The 24,298-nt window shown below is 42.9% G+C and overlaps 1 long non-coding RNA gene across 1 annotated transcript in view; it reads right to left on the bottom strand.

Annotated features, from left to right (window-relative positions):
• Positions 1-24,298, bottom strand: part of LOC120409680 — a 70,694-nt gene that overhangs the window by 6,217 nt on the left and 40,179 nt on the right. The gene's annotated exons all lie outside the window — the stretch shown is intronic.

Here is a 24,298-nt window from a genome sequence, read left to right as displayed (position 1 = left end):
AGTGCAAATATCATACAACCCCTAATACCACCTGTGAGCAGCCAGTTGGAAAGGAATATGAGTAAGAGAGATCTTCTGGGCCTGGGAATCTGTATCCAAGCAAGCTGTTTCCCAAAGGGCCTTTTGCATGCAAGTTTGAAAGGATGGGGCTGAAAATCAGCATAGGAAAAGGAATATTTTTTTCAGAATAGTCCTTCAGTTGTGGAGGACTTGGGATACACTTTTGTGACTTAATTTTCCTAAATACCATTTCAGGAGGCCAGCACCCTGCATTTTTAAGGAGATTTCATAGACTGTTGAGATTAATATAATCTCCCACAAATGTTTATGGGGAGAGTTTTGTTTAATACACTCTGTGATCTGTATAAACATCACCACGGTTTTAGGCTAACCAAACTCTGAGCTGATCTGGAAGTCGGGAGCTTTATTTGGTATACTAAAGTAGCACAGTTCAAAGTATGATTTTATTTGCAGTAGACTGCTGGGAATTAGAGATTAGTCATATGGGGATTTTAACAGTTGTGTAGTTATGAGAGACAAAATGGCTTTTGTCTTGTAAAATGTCACCAAACTGTCTTGTTACTTCAAATTACAATATTAAGTAGTTAAATACTTAAATCCCCAAAGAAAGACTTGAATTTTTTGGAATGGGGATGGCAGGAGAAAAGCACAGAAGAAGAAAAGTCAAAAAGTATCTGCAAACAAAATTCCACACTATTCACTGTTCTTACAATTAACTAGAAAAATGGCACTATAGCTTCCAAATGTAATTTGCTCTCATGACCCTGTGTCAGATTCATTCAGTTTACATGTCAATTTCCTATTATTAATTGTCAGCCTTGAAAACTCCACTTGAGATCCACAAATCAAGCTGCATCTCTTCATGCCTCCTAAATCACTAGTAATGAAGATCTTGCCCTTTGTAATTTACCTGTCAGTGCTTTGGAGATCCAGACTCAAATCCATCTTACTCCTGCAGTGCCTGCATGTGCTGGCTCTGGATCTTTTCTAAGGAAGCACTTTTGTTTCAACATGGAGGAGACTAAGATAGACATTTCCCAGATTGCCTCACTTTTTTCTCCTCTACTCTCTGCAAACAACCTCTATGGGTTGTATACATATTTCTGGAAAGCTCAGAATATTTGCAAAATATAGGTCTTTAAATATTGGAAAAGATAAACTAAGTGAAGGGTGAGATGTGAGTAGCTGTTGTGTTGCCCTGATGTATTTGTTGATGATGTCAGTAGAAGAACAGGCAGATGAGGAAAACAGAGCAGGATGGGGACAACTTGGCCACTGTAGCAGAGTTTCAGTATACCCTGCATTCACTAGGTTTTATTTCATGTGTACACAGGAACACAGGTTTTTGTGACATCAAACTTCTTGACATTTTGCCACCAGTATCAACAGGGAGCACTTGTCCTATTAGAAGTCCATACTTCTTCACTTTCTAGACTTGGTATTGATTCAATTTGCCCAACCATGCAGTTTATTTAAGCTTGTACTTTTAGTAAAGTGATAGTGCTTTAGATTAGGAAGTGTCACTTGCTAGATTCACATATGGCAATTGCATGGTGAGTTGAAAAAGAAGCAATCAAGGGCTGTGTGGGGGAGTTTCTGATTTGTGCCTTGGAATTACTGCCTCTCTGCCAGGTATAAAGGCACAGACAGAACAAACTCTTTTGGCAAAAATATCATACTGTGTTTTTGACTTATCTCACATAACCAAGATCAGAGACCAATCACAATATCTTAGCGAACACTAGATCCAGCGTATCTAGACCTGCATTACTCTGCCTGCGCAGCAGTTTCTGGTAATCATGCTGACCCAGAATGAACCTCCAGATGGGCAGAAGTAATCTGAACCCAGAAACTTCGTATTTACTCCCCCAAACATCCAACCAACTCCAAAATCCATATAAGCTTAAATTTTTGTATCATATCACTTTGGAGGATGGAAAAATGCCAATGATCCAGGACTTCATTCCATTCATTCATCAAATTCTTGGGATAGTGGAGCTAGGAGGAAGAAAAATCACCATGCAGACATCAAACAAATGCCATGGAAAGCTACAACCTGTTAAGAGAAGTTAGCTATATAAGACCTCAGCAAATATTAAAGGAAGTTTATTCTCTACTGAACCAAGAGTCTCCTTGCAAAACCACCTTTTCCTTAGTATGTTTCTTGAAAGTGAAACTTATACAGGATATTTAAATAGTTGCAGAACTGAGGCCTCATATATATTCTTACCATCTTGGCTGTATCTCATTTTTTCCCTGCCCTTATTTCCAATTTACAGGGCTCTAAAATAGCCACTGTACTTGATCAAGTAGAGCAACACTTGTGTAACTTCAATCTCAGGAATTCCCAAAGCACCTGACCTAAAGAATGCAGGGGAAGCGTGCCAGGGTAGGCATCAACCTACCTGGGTTGATGCCTATTACAGCTGGTGGTGGGGTCCGAGGCTGTGACCCAGGAAGAGGTGACCGGTCCGGGGAGATGGTCCCGAAAGGAATCGCCTTCCCGAGGCCCAGTGTCTTCCCTCAGCTGCCGGCAGAGGGGCCCTTGCAGAGACTGTCAGCTCTTTAGTGATATCAGCTCGTGATTCCAGCTCAGCTCTGCAGGGCAGCCTCCAGGCCAAACCAGACCAGAGAGAGAGACGAGAAGGCCCGTGTGGCTGGTTCCGCACGAAGGCAGCTTTATTATGGGTCCCCTCCGGCGAAGGGGGGAGCCACGGACGAGAACTCTCTCCCTGCAGGGGCCCAGAGAGCTTGCTTTTATAGGGATACAGGGGATCAGAAAAGGCCAATGGGTTACAGAGGATCTGGGATGGGTAAAGGCCAGTGGGTTACAGAATGATCTGCATAGTGTCTCCTAAAGGATTGTGGGTCTGTCTTTTCTCACCGCGACCAAAGTGGTTGCCTTTCCAGGGGGTCCTGCTGGGTGATTGTGAAATCTCTTATCTCAGCACAGATCCCTCCAGGGCAGGGGCTGGGCATACCCCACAGATGCCTACCCTGGGCAGTTTCCATTTTCTCAGTCTTTTCAAACAGGTAGAGTTATAATGATACTCTTCCTTTGTGATAAAATGCACCTCAGCCGGTAGTGGTTTGGGTCTTTCTCCCTTGATCTTCAAAGAATTTACACTGTGTAGTATGGTAGATTTACAGTCACAGGTAGAGTCATCTTAGTACCTATAATAACCTAGCAGGTCATCCAGTGATGCCACAACCACTCCTAGAAGCACAAAAGATAATAAACTGTTATTCTTGCTTTGAGAGGAATAACACATCTTCACCTTCCTGATTTCCCTTAATCATTGATGAACTACCATCAAAGTAATCAATGTCCTTATTTTAATGCCTCTTAAATATTTGGACTCTCCCATACAATGTGGCAGCAAGTTCCATTACTTATCAGTCACTGAGAGGAGACTTCTTCCTTGAAGACCTCCAAAGGTGTTCCCTCAGGGAATTTCCCCACATATTCTTACATTGTAGCAGCCCTTAGCAGTTCCTTACCTGCCTTCTCCATGCTGTTCACAGCAGACTTCCATGGCAGCCCTCCACTGTCTCCCCACAGTTACTTTTTCCACAGACTGGAGAATATGACTTACTCTCATGCTATACAAGCCACAATATCTATCATCCTTGCCCTTTCCTACTGAGCATTTTCCAGTCCTACTGCATCCTATTTGAGATAGTGTGATCAGGACCATGTAGATTTATGTAGGGACATAATAATGTTAGATCTCTATTCCTTTTCCTATCATGTCTAGCCTTCTATCATGAAGTCATGAGAGAACTGAAATAGTACTTCTTATAATACAGAGGCAGTATCTTCTGTGCCCTAGCTGAAACAGCTTTTGGTTACAGGGGATCCAGGCTCAGATGAATGAGAGGATGCTACCAATAAAAGCAAAAAAAAAAAAAAAGAAATAAAATGAGATAGTCAGGTTAGAGTTTACTTTAAAAGAGAAAATAGTAAGATAATAAAAAAGAAAAATGTATGCAAGATTTCCTAGCACAGTGTATTGGAGGGGTAAAAAAAAAATCATATTTTATTTTCAAGCCGTGGTTTGAAAAAGAGTCACTGAGGAAACCATATCAGAAGTTTAGGATATGTCTATGCTGCACAATGCTAATTTACCTAGCTGAGCTCTGTGCTAATGCAGCTATATTGCTTGCCATACTTACAGCTAACTAGTTTAGGGGTCTCTCTGAAATCTCTTCACCAAATTGCACTGTGCAAAGGAGAAATACTTTTTTTAGTCTTCAACACTGCAGGGCACCTTGAAAAGCCAGGTGTCACACTACTGTCTCCTTTACACAAGTAGAATAGTGGTTGTTCTACCCTTGCAGACTTAGCATATTAAATACACCTTGCAGAAAGGCCCCAACCAGGACAACCCATGTAGCTTAAATGTGCCTAGATGAATATGCCTACAAATTTCAACAGAAATGCTCCCAGGCACAAAGTTAAATCCAGGCATATGGGTCTTCTGCAGCAGTAGGGCCTGAGACCTGTTACCCCCACCCTACCCAATGAAAATCAGCCCTTCGGCAGAGCCTGTAGAAGACACTGTGCTATAGAGGTGACAGTGCCACACACAAATAGGTGTTGTAGCTTGGATACAGCACCTACGACACACTTGAATGCACCTTACTCTACACAGGCTCAAAACAGAACAGATGGACTGTGTCTTGCCCAGTCAAAAATGCCCATGGAAGAGGAACACTTACTACTATAACTCTGATCTAAAGTTTTGTGCCCATAACAACACAGCAACACGAAGCTGCACAGAGGTTGCTACTCACTGAGGGCCAAGGTCGTTCTCCAGAGAGGAGTCCCATGCTGTTACAGCCTCGTTGCTGCTTTTACCAGCCCCCACACACAAGCCTGTAGGGGCAGCCCCACTGCCTTCTGTACAGATGTCTGGTGTGCTCCCAAATCCACAGGGAGCACAAAATCCTCAGGCTGCCAAGCCCCCTCTGAGAGCATACAGCAACACTCAGTACTAAGTGGTGCTGGGAGGGGACAGACCCAAGCATTTCCAAGTAGCTCTTTACTGATACAGGCACCAAAGGATCACAACTCCTGGACACCAGAGTAGCTATCTCCAAAGGCTGTTCTGGGAGAAATGCAGTACTAAATTAGCAGCTACCCATGGAACACACAACTGACACGATGGCTGATGTATTTTTGGCCTGATTCCAGTCTGCCGACTCCCTTTAGTGAATTTTCTCCTTAGCTAATTTTAACCAAATTTGAAAGAAGGACAGGAGTATCACAGATAATTATATTTTCATAAGTTTCAGGGACCTGACAGCTGGAGAGAGAATAAAGACCAAAATTAGTGCTTTCTATTAAGGGAAAGCAGGCAAAATTCAGCCACTATATATCCTAGCAAGACTGAGACAGCCAACAAACCTGTACGTGTTTGGTGGCAGAGTAGCATTGCTGGCATTTGCTCTTGCCAGAGCTGGTAGTGTTGCAGTACTGTATGGTTTAGGACACAAACTTTTAAGTGTCCATGTTTAATTATTTCTGATATCATCATAACAGTTTCTATAATTTTGTTGGTGTATTTGTCATAGCAGAGCATCAGCTGAAATTAGGATGATTTGCGAAGGAGCAGTCAAAAATATCTATTTTATTGCAGGAAAAAAAATGCAATTATGACACCTCAGAAATTACTTTTATTCCTCTTGAACAATCTGTTTTTCAATTTTAATCTTGCAGTTACTAGAAAGTAAGATTGGACAGTGAAATTTGCATTTATTAGAAAAGAAATTCAAAGCATCTCAGGCCAATCTTCTGTTATGTGTCAAATTAAGGGAAATTGTGTTTTGCCTCTAAATTAAAAAGAAAAACAATTCTTGAGGAATAAAAATGTCATTGTTCAAGGCAGAGTTATAAAGTATGAATGCCTTTCCTTCAGCTGACTCTCTTTGTAAATGAGCAAGAACACAGAGGTCAATAAATTGTCATTACCCAAGCTTCATAAATCCTCAGTGGCTGGATTTTGCCACACAGTTTAAGTTACAAGACCTTAGAAGAGGCCAAGAAAGATTCATTTGGAGTATTTATAGGCAAAGACGAGGTCTCCAAACTTTTTCAATTGTTACTTGCAGTGTCAACATGGAAAAAGCTGCTTGTCATGGACACTGCTGGCTCTAAAACACAGCTCTCTGCACGTGACACCATTAATAGAGGCCTACGGTCACTCAGTAGAATTAGAGGGTTTACCTGCTCATTATCAAGCATATCTTTTCCAGCAGATCAGTTGCAAAAGATAACCTAATTTTCTATTGCTTTTCTGGTTAAAAGTAGGGCCAGCACAGATACAAATAGCAAATATCCCTGAAACTTTAAGCACAACACAGAAAGGAAAAAGCAGGAAAGTTGATTAGAACAGGATGTATAATATGACCGCGTATGCACTAATTTGCATGAATCTTACAGGGAGCTACCCAAGGACTGCAGATGGGTTCCTCTCACATGGATTCATTCCCTACACCGAATAACACGCTGAGCTGTAAAGGATATATAGCAGCACAGTTTGAAAGGGGAAAAGCAGAAAAAAAATAAACAGAATGTCTAGTATACACTACAAAATTAAAAGATTGCTGAAAAGCACTTTGTGCCTTGTGGAAAACAAGTCTCAACTTATCTGAATTGTCCTGTGACTGAAATGTGAAGGAAATGTGTGTATTTGGGTACAGCATCCTGAAAAAAATCTGGAAGTCTGGATTTAATTAACTATCACTGAAATTTGGGCTTCTGGGTAGCCTTACCTCCTTAAGTTTGAAGTTTGTGTCACTTGCACACTTCAGACGATTTTCACTCCATCACTCCCTTGAGTGAAGTAAGGTCAGCATGTCAGGCACTGTCTTACATGTTTCTCCCTCTAAAGATCCCAAAATACAAGCCATAGCTTGCCATCCTTCTCTAGAAGGACAAAGAGAGGCCTCTATGGCAATGCATAAATGTGAGAAAGCCACCATGAGCTCTGAGCCAGACCAGAGGGGGACAAGGGACCGTAGGAAAGCTGTTAATTAAGCACTGCTTCTACTATTAATAGGCTGATGGAGGGCATCATTATCAAAAGGAAACATGCATCACTTCAAACAAGCTGTTTCTTGTCCTTGCTTGGTTAACAAAGCAGCCATTTGAGTATGCCAGGTCAAGAGTACTACTACACACTGCCATGGGAAGTCCCTGAAAGCAACCTATGAACCTAACAAGAGACAGCATGTGACAGCATTCAGAGCACAGCTTTTACTGTTCCCATGCCTTTGTGCAGCTCTTGGTGACCTTGGATATGGTGAGCAGGGACACAGGAAGACTGTATTAAGGAGGAATTATTAAATATTGATTTATTTTTTTTCCCGGCATTGGGTATCAAGATAAATGCCAGAAATTCATCTGCCGTTTTGAAACTGACCCAGAAAACATGCTTCATCAAGTTCAAGTCCATGAAAAAGGAAATGGGGGCAATGAAGCAAGAAACTTTTCCATCTTACCCATCATAGATCGCTCACGAAAACTCATGTAAGTGGCCCAAATATTGAGACCACAACATTTGGCAAAAGGGACTTTGCAAGTGCTCAGGAACTTTGCTGATCCTACACCTTGCGGTTGTCTGTCTTCCCACAGAGTTCTGGCCATAATCTCTCAACCAGGAATTCCTAGGTCTTACTCAGTAACCTGCACCACCTTTCTGCTCAGCTGGCGTACAGTGCCATTTACCCAGGTTGCAGCAGCTTCTGCAAAGACAACTCAAAATTAACATATCTTTGCATCAGATCTCAATCAGAAATCCTGAACTGTCTTCACTAACAGCTAATAAAGGAGTACCCTTCAGCAATTGTTTTTCTTATTCACACTAAATTAACAGATGTTAAACATGTTTCTTCCAGAGTTCAGCACTGGATTTTAAGGCCCGTGTGACTTTGTCCAGAACTGGATGAGTCCCAGGGCTGAAGGCAAGGAGGGTGCCAGCACTCATCACGGCATTGAAGCTCAGCTGCAACTCGAACTAGGGTATGGTCTTTCTGGCACCTCCAGTGCTACCAAATCCACATTACTAAGGGTAGGCTGGAGGACGTTTTAATGACTTATTCAGGCCGTAGTCAGGTTGTTCTCTGCTGACAATGCAACATACTCCTTTGAACAAGGGCTTCAGCTTACCGATGTTTTCCAAGAAAATTTAGAACAACTGACCTCTTTGGAAGAGTCATAGCCCAAGGGGGTTCTGAAGTTTTTGTCCTTGAGGATTTAAGAACCTCACTGAGTAAAAGCCTGAGTAACCTGGTCTAACCTCACTGCCTATCCTACTTTCAGCAAGAGATGGGACTATAGATTTTCCAAGATCAAATCCAACATGAATTGTCCTATGGTCCTGGAAAAACATAGAAAACTTGTGTCTTCTGCAATTTTTTTTTCTCAGAGTATGAGGTGAAATTTTTTACAAAACTGATCTGAAAGAAAAAAATTCCATTTTGCTTTCTGTCTTACTCAGAATTGCTGGTTTGGAATAAACAGCATTTGGCTGATCCAAAGCATTGATTCTTATTTCAACCTCTTGAGACCTAAGCCAATGTCTCTGTTTCATTTTGAATGTTGATACAGTGTTTATTTTCAGTCCTTTTAGGCCTGGTGGCCTGAAATTTTGGGGGTGAAAAAGAGGAGAGAGCTCATCAATGATATCAATTGGTGAAAAGATAAGAACAGTCTCTGACAAATTCCCCTTATAAACACTTGACAGAGGAAGAAGCTTTCCATGGGAATCTGTTGAGGAGCACAGGGAGATACCTGGAACACACTGGGCTGAAGTAAGCCTAATTTTTTGGTGTGTTTTCATATACATTTCAGTTTCTTCATTAAAGCAGATGTTTTCAGCTGCAGATGCATCTAAAAGCCATTTTCAAATACAGGAAGATAAAGACAAAACCAAAGTTCATTGTGCATGAGGTGAGGGGTGGCAGCCTGCAAATTTGTTGAAAATTGACCACAGTATGGACAGTGTTGAGGGAGTTTTATTTCTGAAAGAGGCACAAAGGCATTTGGGAGTCTGGTGCATTAGACGCAATATGGATTGTGTAAGATGCTCAAACTCTTGCTCAAAATCATGGAACCACAGAATAACAAGCACAAAAGAACCTCTGGAGGTCATCTAGTCCTGCCCCCAAAGATGAGATATCACAGTGTTTCTGAACAACTTCTTCCAGTGTTTGGCCATCTCGCCTGTGAAAATTTTCTCCCTGACATCCAGCTATAATTTCTCAAGCTGCGACTTGTGCCTGTTGCCTCTTGTCCTTCCTCTGCTACACTGAAATCTAAACCCCATTTGATGGTTCTCACAGTCCAAGCTTCCTTAAGAGATGGACAAGCAAAGACATCAGCTGGCAGAACATACAGTAACCATGTCTGGTGACAAAAAGTGACTAATGGGTGACACAGAGAGGTGCAGCATCTACTTTTTAAGTAAAAAAGTGATATCTGCTATATTTACTCTTTCATGCAAAGTCTGAACTTACTTAACTCATGGCTGAAGTACTGTAAAATTGTAGTGTGAAATACTGGGAAATGTCAGCTATGCTGCTGAGAAAACCTACCCTGAACCAAAATTTAGACACTGCCTTAAATAGCAATTTCCATTTCAATACCCTCCCTTCACCAAGTTGCTCTAGAATGGCAATCATTCTTCTTTGTTCTCCTAGATGCTATATAAATTTATTAATTTCCTCTCCACTTTGAAAACTAAACAAGTGTTACTTAAAATGACCATTTAGGTACAATTTCGGTCACTTGCATTTGTAGCAAGTCATGTTTTGCCCTATGACTAGTCCTGTTTATTTCTGGGTTGAGAGAAGTGGAAAATTCTGGCCCATAATATCTATGTTCATCAAAAATAGAGAATGGAAGAGAGACAGTGAGAAGAGATTAGAGTACCATGTATGCTCAGTAACCACCCACATATGTCTGCACCCCCACAGAAAAGAAGTCTCACTCTACAAAAAGTTATTAATTGTATTTTAAAGATCGACAGGTTAATTGAGCTGTTTTGGAAAAACTGACTACAGAATCATTCTGTCATTACATTTTGTCAAATTAAAAATCCAAGTATATTTTTTAAAAATCTACTAGGAAGCCAAATAAAGACTATGATGGAGTCTAGGACACCCTCACATTCTTTTCCACACTGCCTGTTTTCATTGCATATCATGAATATTGGCATCAAGTCCCCATACATCTCAACTTCCAGACATTATCCTTCTTTTACAAGCTAGCTTTCACTGAGCACTTTGTATTGTGGGTATGAGCCTGAAAAAACATGAAGATGTAAGTCAAGCTTAAAGACAATAAAACACAAACAAAAACCTTCCAAAACATACTCATAAAAAGTAGAGATAAAGCACAGAGGAGTTTAAAGGAGTCAAAAAGATTTCTTTTCCCAGGTATATTAGTGAAGTGTCTGTCAGAATGGTGATTAAGGTTTCTGGTCACAAGAAGTACATCCCACCAAACCATATTTTTTCAGCAAATGTCTTCACTGGGTTTGGGCCCTTTTGAGGGGAAGCTAACCCCAGGAACCAAAGGACAGCTATAACATTGTACCTAGGAGAACCAGACCTCTGTGGGGGTTCTTCCAGAAACTAAGTCAAAACACGCAATAATAGAAAGCATACTGGGCATTTATACATACACAAGCAAATATGAATAGCACAGTGGTGGGCTGTCCATGCTGTAGAGACCTCCAGTCTCTATAGACTTCACAAAATCTTAAAAAGAAAACAACCAAAAAAAAGCCCTAAAGCAAAAACCCTACAGATCATTAAAATTAAAGCTAGTTCCAGGTAGTTTGGTGCTGTGGGCTAGTTTATATACCAAGAGTACATAGTAGACCTCTTTGAATAGCAGAGTCTAGACAGTGGCACCAGCACAAAACTCTCTCATTCTCAAAAACTTCCCACCTCTGTTCTGCACAGTGTATGGCAAGAGCTTCACACGAAGCAGAACATTTAGGTTTGCAGGACCTGGCTGCTGCAGTGCAGCATTGGATGGCCTGTTGCATAGGTACAGGCTGTGGCAGGTAAACTGCAATATTGACATATTAACATCAATATTGACATATTAAGATAGACAAGGTGAGATGAAAGAGTGAAAAGATGAGGAGTCTATCTCATTTTTCACTCTGAGGAGCTGTGGAGCCTTGTTCCAAACTACCAGCTTTTCTCCTCTGCATGTGTCAAGATAACCCCCTACTTCCCACACAGCTACCAAATTTTGTCTATTCACAACTTCTCTCCTTCACTCTAGTTCAGAAGCAGCAGAAGACCATCCAGCATTAAATAAAGAGCAGGCACATTTTGCAGCCCATTCCGGGAGTGTGTGCACCAGAGAGAGGTTTCTGAGTGTACAGGGACAGAGACGGCTTTCAGGTACACATGGCCTCCTTTCCCTCTGCTGTATCTGACACAGTCACAATAACCTTTGTTCCTTCAGGCTCCCAGAGTCGCCATCTGCAGCACCAAAGGAGAGGGCTGAAGAAGCATGGATGGTTACAGGTCCTTGTTGGGTGGATTATTTTCTCACTAGTGAAACAGAGTGCTCCACACTCCTAGTCACCAGTGTGAGACTTCAATCACCATGAGAGCCACACAGTCCAGAAAATCCAGGAGTGCAACACTGTTTTACACTGGTGTAAACACCACCATTACAGAGGACGCCTTCCCACTGGCTTTTCCTCAGTCAGCAGGTGAGGAGGGAGGCATTGCTACCAGCATATCTGCATCACGCAGCTGGGACATTCTGCTGCCACTCCACCATCAACACAGCAACAGCTGTCTCAGCTGCAGGGTGAACTACCTTTACAGACCCTCCTGTCAACCTTGGTACTCTATCCCAGACTCTGATTTTTTTCAGTTGGTTCAGCAATAAAACACCTAATGATGCTGGTGCCTGAATCATCATTGGACTCTGAGACAAATAGCTGGGGTCTCCCTCTGCAGAATGATTACTCCAGGCTCTTTGCAGTCTCAAGCAGGCATTAACGTAGGCATGTGTCCCCTGCACACCGTGCCCTGCTTCCATTAGAATGTTTTGAAGCAAGATAAATTGGTCTCACCACCTCCTCTGCTGCAAGTGCTTATTCTAAAGAGGGAGTTTCTGATTCCAGCAGAACCTCCCCCCAGGAGGTGTGGTACTGCGGGAAGGGAACGAAAGGAAAACTGGGAATTGCACTTAAAGTGAATGGGAATAGATGGCTGCTCTTGTTATTTCATCAAAAGAGCCCCTTCCTCAAGCAACACTGATTCCACAGATATTTCAGTAGAATCAAGGTGAGATAAAGAGTATTAATACATATATGTATTCCTTCCTCTTCCAACGTCAGCAGTTAGCACGCCTGATGAGAGATGCTGCAAAGAAACAATTTCAGGTTGAGTGCATCACATACTGATTCACTGCCATGAAGTTCTACACTTCAACAGAATTCCTGGTGAACGATGATGAAATATTCATCGGTTCATATTTGTAAATGGCCCAGCAACATACTGAGTAAATGACCTCCGATGAAGTGCCTTGCATTAAAATGGAACAGCAACTGGCTGAAATGAGGGAACTACAAACTACGCATGTGTTTTGTCAGCACAAACAAGCAGCAAACACAAACAGAACGAAATCTAGTTGGACTCATCATCCTGACGGTGAGAAACAAATGAGAAGCCAGCCTGTTTACTTCAGCAGGACCCACTGGTGGTGCTGCCTGTGGCAGGAGTGAGTAGGGCAACCTGGGCTAAGTATTACTTCCTGCCGCCCTCTGTCACAAGCAGAAAGTGAACCAGGCAGGGCAAGATGTTGAGCTACTTGTTCTCCCCACACGCTGGCCCTGATTGTTCATCACCTCAAGCACTGCTAGTCCTTAACTGCAGGTCTTGGTCCCTAAAATGGAGAACACAACCCTCTACCCTCCAGAGGAAGTGGGGATCCTGGCCCCCCCCCCCAATAGATACATGATGCTGAGCAGGAGCATCCCCACAGTGAGCATTTCTTGCCTTGCCTGCATGCTTTGCTGGGAGCTCCTGTAGAGAGCGAGCCAGGTTTGCAAGGGGTGCAGGCTGTGGGAATGGGGGTGCCACCCAGCACTGCTCTTTGTCTGGGGTGCTGCTAGCCAGTGCTGATTTAAGGAGCAGAAGGGTGGATTTTCTGTCCTGCTTTCAGCACTCATCATTATTCAGGATGCGTGTTTTCCAGGGAGGTTGCCAGAGCTGCACTGCACCGCTTGTGGTGGTTAATCCTTGTATGGGAAAGCTCCACAATGGAAACTGTGAGGAGAATGCAAAATAAATTGGGAAAACCTAGCAAGCCATCATCAGCTTCGCAAAACGCAGAGACACCCAGGCTTGGCCTCCCCCAGACCTTTTCCAAGGTAAATTCTTGAAATTGAGCTTAAAAACCCATCTGTTGTTGCCCCAGGGCCGCACAGAGAGGTGAGCTCCCACCGCCAGAGCCAGGTGGGTGATGCAGCCCTTTTTTTATCATTTATTTATTAATTAAACGCCCTGTGATAAGGCAGATCTACATGCAGGTCCACACACAGCTCTGCAGGCTCGGAGGGGCCTCGGCGGCCGGGAACTTGAACAAACAGCACCATCAGGTGGCTCTCCGGGAAATAGATGTGTGGAAGCACCCGGGATGTCTCCAGGCGGACCTGGCCATCCCTCTGCTCTCCTCTTCCAACCCTCCCACCAGGGAGGGCCCACAGCCCCTCCTGGCAAAATCCAAGTCCAAAATTGTTAGAGAAAGCTTCAAAGGCAGCAAGACATATCCAAAAAAAGTGTTAAGGGAAAACTTTCGATCTGCTTCTTTCCCCCCGGCATGCAAGTCTCTTACGTCCTCTCCTCTCCGTTGCTGACAGCTGTGTGTATCCCAGCTCTAACTACATGGTTTAATTGACTCCTTAACAGGCCACCAGGCATCCAGAGCATCCGTCTGAGCAGAGTACAAGACTTAATTCCCTCCCTTAGCCTCTTCAATTTTTGAGGACACTGGCAAATCAATGTTTTCACCTTGAAAACAATTCCCAGTGTACAAACCCCCTCTGGGGCACTGCTGGCATCCACCTCCCCCCACCTGCATAGGGAAGGAGGAGGATGCCTCGTTCACCCTCAGGCAGGCGCCCTTTCACCAAAGACTGCCTTTGAAATAACTTGGCTCCTTCAGCCTATTTGCTACCTTATCCTGCTGCTCACATATTTGGGTCAGCTCAAAGTGGGAGCAGGAGCCTTTCCCAATAGCTAACCAGAGCAGCTTCAATCCCCTGGGAGTCACAGAGCAGATATAACCCCAACACACATAAAGACAACAGATGAGAATTCAGCTTCTAGAATTCAGACCTCAGCCACTTCACAAAATCTGCTCTCAGGCTCCTGCTTGTCACCGTTACATATCCTCCTAAAGAGAGGAGAGCACTGGATAAGACAATCTGAAGGAAAGAAAAATGCTTTTGCACCCACAGTGCTGCAGTGATTGCAGCTATACCCGTGCTATTTCCATGATCACCAGGGGAGGGACCTATGCCATCAGTCTCAGTTGCTTTTCTCACACCTGGATTTTAAAAGATTTTCCTTTAAGTTGTTCTCCACTACAGTGAATAATTAGGTATTTCTGATTGTCTCCTAGCAGAACTAGGGTAATTTAAATATAAATGCATATAAAGAATATGTTTAGTTGTTTGTATACCTATTTCCTTATACATACATGTCTTCTGTAAGTAAATATATGTATTCCTTACAATTATATAATATACATAAATTAGATACAGAAATCAATAGGCACATAAACACATACACAGTCACATTCACGAACCTAAAGGAAAATTATTCAAAAGTGTGGTTACTCAGTTCCTCTAGAAAACACCTCAGTTCACAGTTTCAGCCTTGACTGCTCCCAGTTAGACCTTACAGCAACAACTCTGAAAAATCAGGACCTTCCATTGTTATGTTTGTGCTTATGCATACAGAAGTACTGATTTACATATCTAATTTCAGGCCTCTGATTTTCAAAAATTTGTGGCCTGAAGAGACAATCCAGTGTTTCCAGTTATAGTGCCCCCAGGGGCACTTCTGTACAAAGCATATCATCCAGTCACCTTGAAAAGATGTCAAAGCATTGCAAGTTGTTGACAGCCTATCTCAAAAATCTCTGCCTTCTGTAATAAAGAGACCTCCCAATTCCCAAATATGCTCAATGCAATAAAATTTTTGAACATCCCATATAAAGTTGATAATAGAGCACCTAACACAAAAGACAAAAAAAGAAGAGGAAATGAGATTATATTTCCCATCACGGCATCTGCATTAAACTCAATAGCTGCTTATTTCTACTATAATTGTGCCAAAGTCATTTTGAATTTCATTTTCTTTATGCACCTTGCTCTGAAGCTGAGATATTTTGGGAAAAACAATGCACAAGACAGTATTTAAATGCAATGGCAACATCTCACTAGTTGTTATTAATGATGTCAGAGGAGGTCAGGTGGGCACAGAAGTATGAATTTTCCCTACATTTGTACACTTTTTGAGTGTCTAAATAGCACCCAGGAGAACTGAGGTCTTCTTAGGACAGTAGGAGCACAGAACACTAAGACGAAGGAATGTATTTTTTCCTGCCACCTTAATTCTCTTTGCGTTCAAGCTCTTCCTCAGCCCTTGCCTTTTATTTTTCTGTAAAAGGAGAATGCAGTGCTAGGGGAAGTCAGCTTGCAGCAGCATTGGATCATGGGAGAGCCTGCACAAGCCACCTCCAGGCGCTTCTAAAAGTACCTCTTTTCTACACTGGGCTGTCAGTTGTGTTGCTCTATTCTAAGTGTAGAGCCATGGAGCAAGATGCTTGGGGTGGATTTGTTGGCAGATCAGTAGGGAATCATAATATTCCTGCCAAATTCATTTTCTCATGTGACCTGAGCTTGACTTAGAACATGGATTTCCTACAGAGAAAAGTTTGAGCAGTGCCAGGAATTTGAAAGCCAGGTGGTCTGCAAAGCTTCTCCCCAGGCTCTGAGATCCTATTTCCTCACATCATTCTTTCCAGACAGCATGGAGTGAGGGCTGGGGTGCTCACAGCAAACTGAGTCCTCAAAACCAATGCAATTGCTCCTTCCCACCACCACAATCCTCTGGAAGAGACTGTGGCAGAAGTGGGAGGAAGGATGAGCACGTTTTCTGCTAGGAAACAGATTCAGACAGGCTTTGACCAAGAATGCTAGTGAAACTTTTCTCTGCCAGAGGAAACTCTAAAAAAAAAAATCCCACTTTTTCATCTCGGCAGCATCCAAATCTGGCTTAGCTAGTCCAAACTGTCGTGTCCTTGCTAACTCAGAAAGCCTATATTTGCCTGTTGGGGAAGGAAAGCTATCATGCAAAGGCAGATAGACAGGCTTTTCTGAAGGAAGCTATCCATAGGTTTACTGATCTCTTGGGACAAGAAGGTCCATATGTTAATTTTAGATCTCTGGCAATCTGCATACTAGAAATACCTTATGGCTCTGATCCATACTGACTTCTATTAAGGAAACAAAAGCTAGAATGAGCTGGAAGCTCTCCCAGATGATGCTCTCTGAATATCCATTGAGAAAAAGCAGCCTATCCTAATATATTACTTGCCCCATCCCTAAGAAACTCTCATTAAATAAAATAAGTTTGGCTCCCTGAAGAGGCACAGTAGTGGTGTTAGCATTGTAATGGGATATCAGACCAGGACCTGGACCAAATACCACAGAGTCACAGAATGGTTAAGGCTGGAAGGCACCACTGGAGGTCATCTAGTCCAACCTGCCTGGTCAAGCACGACTCCCTACAGCACATTACCCAGCATTCTGTCTACATGGCTTTTGAGTGTCTCCAGAGAAAGAGACTCCTCAGCTTCTCTGGGCAGTCTATTCTAGTGCTCAGTCACTCAAAAAGTAAAGAAGCTCTTACTCATGTTCAGATGAAACTTCCTGTACATCAGTTTCTGCCCATTGCCTCTGTCCTACTGCTTGGCACCACTGAGAAAAGCTGCTTTTCTCACTGTTTTGTGTCAGCAGGAACCAGGAGTAATGTACAGATTACAGCTGTCTACTTCTGGACTTCTTAATCTTCTTGTACAGCTAAGGAAGGATCCCTGACACAGAGCAGGGAGTAGCAGCCTCATCCTAAAATGGCTCCTGTCATTCTCTCTAGAAACGTTACAGAAGTGGCATGGTCCATCACACATATAATCCCATATCTATAATAGCTGCCTTGTTGGCAAATTCCCATCACAGATTGCACTCAGTTCTATCCCACCCTCACATCAGATGCAATCCACACCAACCTCTGCCTGCTGGAGCGCCTGGCTGAGGTAACAGGATGGAGAATAGCTCACTGCCCTGGCACTCTTGGGAGACAGAGAAGAGAACTTAGACTTCAGCAAGTTTGAACCCCTGTATCACCTCTGTCTCCTGAGGGCCCAAGGAAGGGATGGATGTAGCATGTCCTTCTCCAGTCTCTCCCACTCCCCCCACTCCTTTCTGTCTGCCTTAGATGCACTTGTAGCAGCCAAGCTCTCCCTGTACAACTACAAAAATGCTCAGTGTGGAGGGAGTGATGTCTTCCACTGAGGCAGCATTTGAAACAGCACAAGTCACTGAGAATGCAACCTCCCTGTGTTCTTGTTGTTGGTGTCATGCTGATGGCTAGGGGACACTCAGAAACCCTGTGTTTCTACAGTCAGAGAACAGCAGGATAAACTCAGGAATAGCTTTGCCGAGAGCAACTGCAAACTCCCTTGGCACACTTCCGGAAGAATGTAGCTGGGAGAGTGTCAGCAGAAGCTCTGAAATTCATTTGCATCAGACTCACAACTTTCTGGCAGTAGGCTGACCAGTCTGAAACTCACTTCCTAAATCCATGAGAATCCAGTTTAAACTTGGTTCTTTCTTCAGCTGTAGTTCCTCTGCTTCCTTTTTTAACGTGCATCCAAACAAATCCAACATTTCCATCCCTCAGTCAGAAAGGAGAGGAGAAACACAGGTTAGGGAACACTCAGGTACCAAAAGGGAACAAATGGCATAGTAGGTCAATGAAATCCCAAATTACTGCCTAATATAAGTCCTGCTTTCTTGTCTGGAAGGGCCAAGCTGCTTGTTCACAACGTCTGTCACTGGTAAGAGACTTCCACTTTCAATTGCTCTCCCTTTTACAGTTCTCTCCCTGAAAAGACATTTATTTACATATCTGCCAGCACAGGATTATGGGACCATTTCTAAAGATTTCACATCAGGCCTCTGTGGAAATCAATTAGATCATTTTAGGAAAGGAAGACTATCAGTGTCAGGTGATCCAGAAGCACAAGGGCAGCTTATCCCTTCTTGCAGATGATTGTTCAATCCAAAACCCTACTGAGTTGCCAAGTTCCCCAATATAATTCTTGTGTGACTACGAAATTCCATACCACTGCACTGTGTGCATTTGGCTGTAGATATTTAGATACCTATAGATATCATTTCCTGCCATGTTGAGTCACCTGTAAACAGAATTTGTCTGTAGAGCCAGAAACTCTGTTCCTTAGATCAAACATTAACTAGTCCTTGGCTGAGTCTGCTCTGTCACAAGGTCCCAGGGCATATTATGAAAGGAGTACCTGGACACTGCTGAGCATTTCCTAGGCAGGAAACTACAGAGTCACTTCACATTGAACATAGAGGAAACTGCATTAGCCAGGATGGAGAAACACTTCCACCAGGAATGGAGAAATATTTCCCCCAGAGTTGCAAAAACGGATGGATACCACATGACTCAATTCAACTGTCCTGGTGTGCTGCTCCTTACTGCCTAACGTGCACTGATCTGCATTGATCCAAAATTACACTCCAGCACCTCAGTGTTGACAAACAAATTCAGTCTATCCAGGAGGGCCACTGGGTTTTGACAGAGGCCATTGATCCACTGTGATCCTGATTCAATACCAATTTAAGCATATTGCCTGGCTGAAGACCTGCTCACGAGCACAGTCATGAGGTAACACATGAGAGATTGACTTCTGACATAATGAGACCTGCCAAGTTCATGCTAAACCAAAGGCTGTTTCCATACCTAATTGAAGGTGCCTCACCAAAGCCATGCACTTGAGAGGCAGTTCACAGAAGGGAGAATACAGCAGTGTGAAATACCTTTTCTCTTTCCTTTGGAGTTGAGGTTTCAAAGTTTCTCATATTCTGAGCTTCATCTGAACAGGAGGCCACCTCCAAAGCAGGTTAGAGCTCTTAGCCCAGGAGAAGGCCCCATATTTTCAGCTCCAGCTCTCAAGAAGTGAAAAGTCCCTTAACCTATACAGGCTATTCTGGAAGTGGAGCTTTCTTCTAATTGCAGTGCTTGGTCCTGGTGCTGGGAAAATTCCTCTGCTGCTAAGGCACATTTCCACAATATTGTACCAGCACTTTCATAAGAAAATTTGAATTCAGTGAAATGGTATTTTCTGAGGAGAACAGTATTCACTAGAAAATTCCCACCCACCTCAAAACCTAACTGCTGCAGCAATAATTCTGCACAGCTACTGAGACCAGTTGGTGGAACTGAGCAGAGGAGAGGCAGAAGTAAATGAATACTTTTCTCTTTGCACCAAAGCTGGTTTTGCCTCTTTTATCCTGACTACAAGGCCAGAATTCCTTTTCAGTCTTAGGCCATGTATATTTGCATCATGAGCATGCGATGTAAACCCCAAATAAATGTATGCACGTGTCATTGTCTCTGCTCTGTGTTACTAAGTCTGCTTTCCTCTTTCCCATTCCTTTATGCAAATGTGCACACTGAGGACAAGTTGACAAACACAACAACACTAGTCCAAGAATAACATCCCAAACTCTCAGTCACTCTCGCTTCTCAGGGACATATGTCACCTTAGGCGCATCACAAGCATGGCTATCCTCTCCACACAGCACCAGAACAAACCCATTTTCTCCTTGCATGCAAACAGAGGGATAGTATATAAAACTCAGCTTCCTGCCCTAGAATCACTGAATGATTTGGGGAAAGTTTAAAGGTCATCCAGTCCAACCCCTTGCAATAAGCAGGTACATCTTCAACAGGATCAGGTTGCTCAGAACCAGATCTAATCTGGCCTTGAATGTTTCCAGGCTCTTTGGGCAACTTGTTCCAGTGTTTCACTAACTTCACCATATAAAAATTCTTCCTTATACTTAATCTAAGAGTAAACTCTTATAAAAGCAATACCCCTCATCTTATTGCTACAGACAAAATTAAAAACTTTGCCCCCATATTTCTTGTAAGCCCTCTTTAACTATTGAAAGGCTGCAATAAGATGTCCCTGGAACGTTTTCAGGCTGAACAATCCCTACTCTGTCAGCCTTTCCTCACAGGAGAGGTGTTCCATCCCTCTGATCAGTTGTGTAGCCCTCCTCTGAACATGAGGATCATAGTTGCTTCATGACAGCAGCCTAATTTCACCACTTTTCCACGACTGCCCACCAGCTTACTCCAGGAAAGACTAGTTGTTAACGGGAGGTAAAGGCTTTACACTGCATACATCTACTACAGCTGCACAGCTTAAGGTGTGTATGTTGGTGCAAGTGCACACCCTCTCACTTGGCAGCAGATGAGCCAGGAAACTTTAGTCTGTCACACAGGCTGTAGACTCCAGATGGAGTCCTGAAAAGTTGTACCAACACACAAACTTAGTTTTCTGAACATTTAATATAAATTTATAAAGAGAAGAAAGTTCTTGCCTCTTCTCCATACTACTGACAACTCCCTTTTCCTTAAAGCTTTAATTTTAAAATGAGTAGTTAAAATCTAAAAAGTAGCTAACAGAGTAGTCTGCTGCTATATATAAGGTGTCAAAGTGAAATTAAAACTTGACCTGTATAAAAACCATGCAGACTTACGCTACATATTTCAAACAGCACCAGTGTTCCATGAAGAGCAGATAGTTCTGAGCAGCAGTTCAACCCCAGGCAGCCACTAAGGGCTTGTGCTGAGAGCATGCCAGGACTCAGCAAAGCTCAGCTTCACAATGGTTACAAAGAGCACGGAGCATCAGCCCCGTCTGCAAGTCCTGCTTGCATCAATCTCAGCCCTTGGTTTAGTCTTGGAGCACTTGAAGAGACAAGTGGTGATTGGAGTAGCTGGATTCCCACCCCAGGTGCTGGCTTGGCAGCTAACAGGGCTGGTGGATCCCAGAAACTTTCATGCCCCATGGAAGGAAGTAGCCTTGGGGGCCTCAGGCTCCACTGGTCTCTGCCCCTGGCAGGGCTTACAAGGTGCATGAGCCCCATCAGGCACGCTGCTGAGGGCATAGCACCTCAAACATCCCCAGCTCTGGAAATCTCAGAAAACAAAACTCACCTTCTCTCAGGTACAGCTGGAAAGGGGGTGAAGGGGGGGGCACATTAGCTTGTATTGCATATCTGGGCCCTGTTCTTTTTGAACTAAAATATTAAATACACTATTACAAGCACAGTAGGAAAATTTTACTTTTATGGAGAGAAAAGGTATCACCTCTGGAAAGTCTTGTCTGTTTGCTGAGAAATTTTCACTCATTGTCTTTGACTAGAAGGAGATCCATGCAGAGAAATATGAGGCAGAAAGCTTTTGTTCTGAGCAAATTACAAGAGAAAGGAAGACAAATCAGTGATGCTTTTAATACTAAGTTTTCCCTCTGGCAACATTTCATTGTATGACACAGGCATGCAAAGATGCCAAAGGCAAAAAAAAAGAGATTTTGGCTTGAAAGAAAGAACTTAAACTTTGGTTAGGACTCACCTGATACTGGACTTGCTCAACAGAGAAAAAAAAAATCCTTAAATAAAACACATTCTTAAGAGGAAACCCCATTGCTGAGGTGAAACATTATCCAGGTCTACATCTGAAAAAGTTTTGCAAACACAAGTACTTGGCTGGGAGGATAGGAAAAACAACATACCTATAACTATCTTGGCAAATGTCACAGCGTGGGTGCAGCTGTATGAGTGCAAGCAAGAGGCCCCTCTGGACCACCAAGCCCCATGACTAGCTAAGCCTCTGCAGAGAACCCAGAGAGTAATTAAACAATTCAAGGGCAAGGATGCTGTGTGAGCACAAACCAGCCATTTGGAGGTGCATGGTGATTTGCTGTATCAGCAATCTTGTTTCAGACAACCCAAGAAGTTGCAGACATTAATGTAACATTATCTGATTACCAGTCCGTTTTGCATCTCTTTACTCATTCCAATTACACTACAGATAGAATAATCTTCTTGATAGGGAACAAGAGATTTTTTCACTCTTTAATATGCCAAAAACATCTGAACAAGGTGAAGAGTGCTCTAGGTATATGAAGCCACTGCCCCTCTAGGTAAATAACTTCCTTTGCAGACATTTTTGAGCTGTTTATCTCCATGGTCAAAACCTTCAGTCAGGCAGATAGAAAAACACGCTTGTTGGCCAGATAAGCAATGTGCCAAAACAGAATTCCCTCTGCCAGAACTGATACCACTTCATTTAGATGTAGTTTCTCATCCCACAGGCTTCGGCTGTTTGAAGGGAAAGTAGTTCTCAGAACATATGGAGTTGGTAATAAAGCTCTTTCGAGGAGATACAAGGATTACACAGGGAATGAAATGGCGAAAGTGTCTGCAGTACACGTTGTAAAACTTGAACCACTCCAAATAAAATTCCCTTCCCACCAGGAAAGAACAACATGGTGGGACAAAGTGGAAGTGACAGCGTGGCTTTCCAAAACATTAGTTATATCATGGCTGTTTCCACTCAGAACATTGGCTGCCCAAAACCTGCTTGAGACACACATTCCAACTTCGCACTCACAAAAAAAATCTTGTGACTTGTCATTTTGAGTCAGTGTCAGGAGCACTGCCAAAAAAAAAAGGATGAAAGAGCTGTCTTAAAAGAGCAAGAGAGAGTCTATGCACCAGACGGGGAAACAGTGCCCGTGTATACCAGAGCTCCCAAGCTCCGCTACAAGTTGTATTTGGTTTCTGCTTGATCTACCCCAGGCATCCCACTTCCAGTGAAGCAAGAAGACTTGTATCCCACAAGTCCAGTGTTGTTCCATGTTCCTAGGCTGTCTACTTGTTCTTTGAGCAAAATCTCTAGAAGGCAAGGCACAGACACTTAGCTATCTGCAGAGAAGCTGCCTTCTGCTAAGAGGACTGCTTGGAGTCGGACTTCAAAAGCCACAACCAGTGGCAACACTGCTCCAAGCGGATGGGGAGGGCAGAGGGAAGGGTGGTAAAGAAAAGCCCATTGTCCAGGAAAACCATTCTAGTCCAGATCAAAGTTCCATTTAACCCAGTAACTTGTTCCCACCAGTGTGGACAAGCAGGCATGCAGAGAAGCTTAAAAGCAGGCCAAGCACGTTTGCTTTCTCCCCTGTATTTTTGCAACTTCCAATGATTTTCATCTCAGGAGAGGTCCTGATTTGGTTTGTTTATTGAATGATCCCCAGTGGGTCTCTCTTTGAAGCATTTATCCTATCTTTTCATTTGCTTTGTTCATTGCTACTGAACATTAGCCTAACATTTTAAGTGAAAGACCATGATGATGTCTTTCTTAAAAAAAAATAGTCTGGAAGTTACGTTCTCATGGTCCTGACCTGAAGTACTTTGTGTTTTGTAATGTATTGCTATATACAATTTTTACTATCTTTGTAGACTTTTGTGGGAAGACACTTTTATTTTATGTGATTTTAGTTTAAATGTATTACAGTAACCCTAGACATTGTCTCTCCCTGCTATTCCCTTTTCAGTTGCTCTTCCTTTTGTCAACTATCTGCAGGGTACAACCCAAGTCCAGTCAAATCAGATCTGTAATTCAGATCTCATTATGTGACTCATATATGTTCCATGCCTAAGGACAGTTGCCTGGATTCTCACTCTGGCCCTGGACATAAAATTTACCATTATGATAGCATCCAAATATATGAAACAAACCTAAACCTCATTATTTAAAGCAAAATCTCTTGGATTGCACTGAATTGGCTTTTAAATTTAATACATTGTGGTTGAAATCTTGGCTGCCTCTTTAATCTGTGTGGGATTGCTTTTATTACCTTCATTGAGGCCGGGATTTTGCCTGAAGAATAGCTCTACCATTTAGCACTATTTCATAATGATCTTGTTAGGTGCTTTCCTGTTTACTAAACAACATAAGTTTTCCCCTGTTCAGCTTTACTCAGTGGCAGAGCAAATGATACTTGCAGCCTTCAGAGCAAGAAAAACTGAGATGGCCAAAGTGATCCTTTACCCAACTCTGTTAC

The sequence above is a fragment of the Corvus cornix genome, chromosome 2, assembly GCF_000738735.6.
Source record: "Corvus cornix cornix isolate S_Up_H32 chromosome 2, ASM73873v5, whole genome shotgun sequence".
NCBI classification, from domain to species: domain Eukaryota; kingdom Metazoa; phylum Chordata; class Aves; order Passeriformes; family Corvidae; genus Corvus; species Corvus cornix.
Note: the sequence above shows the minus strand (reverse complement) of the source record. Positions and strands in the feature narration are given on the sequence as shown.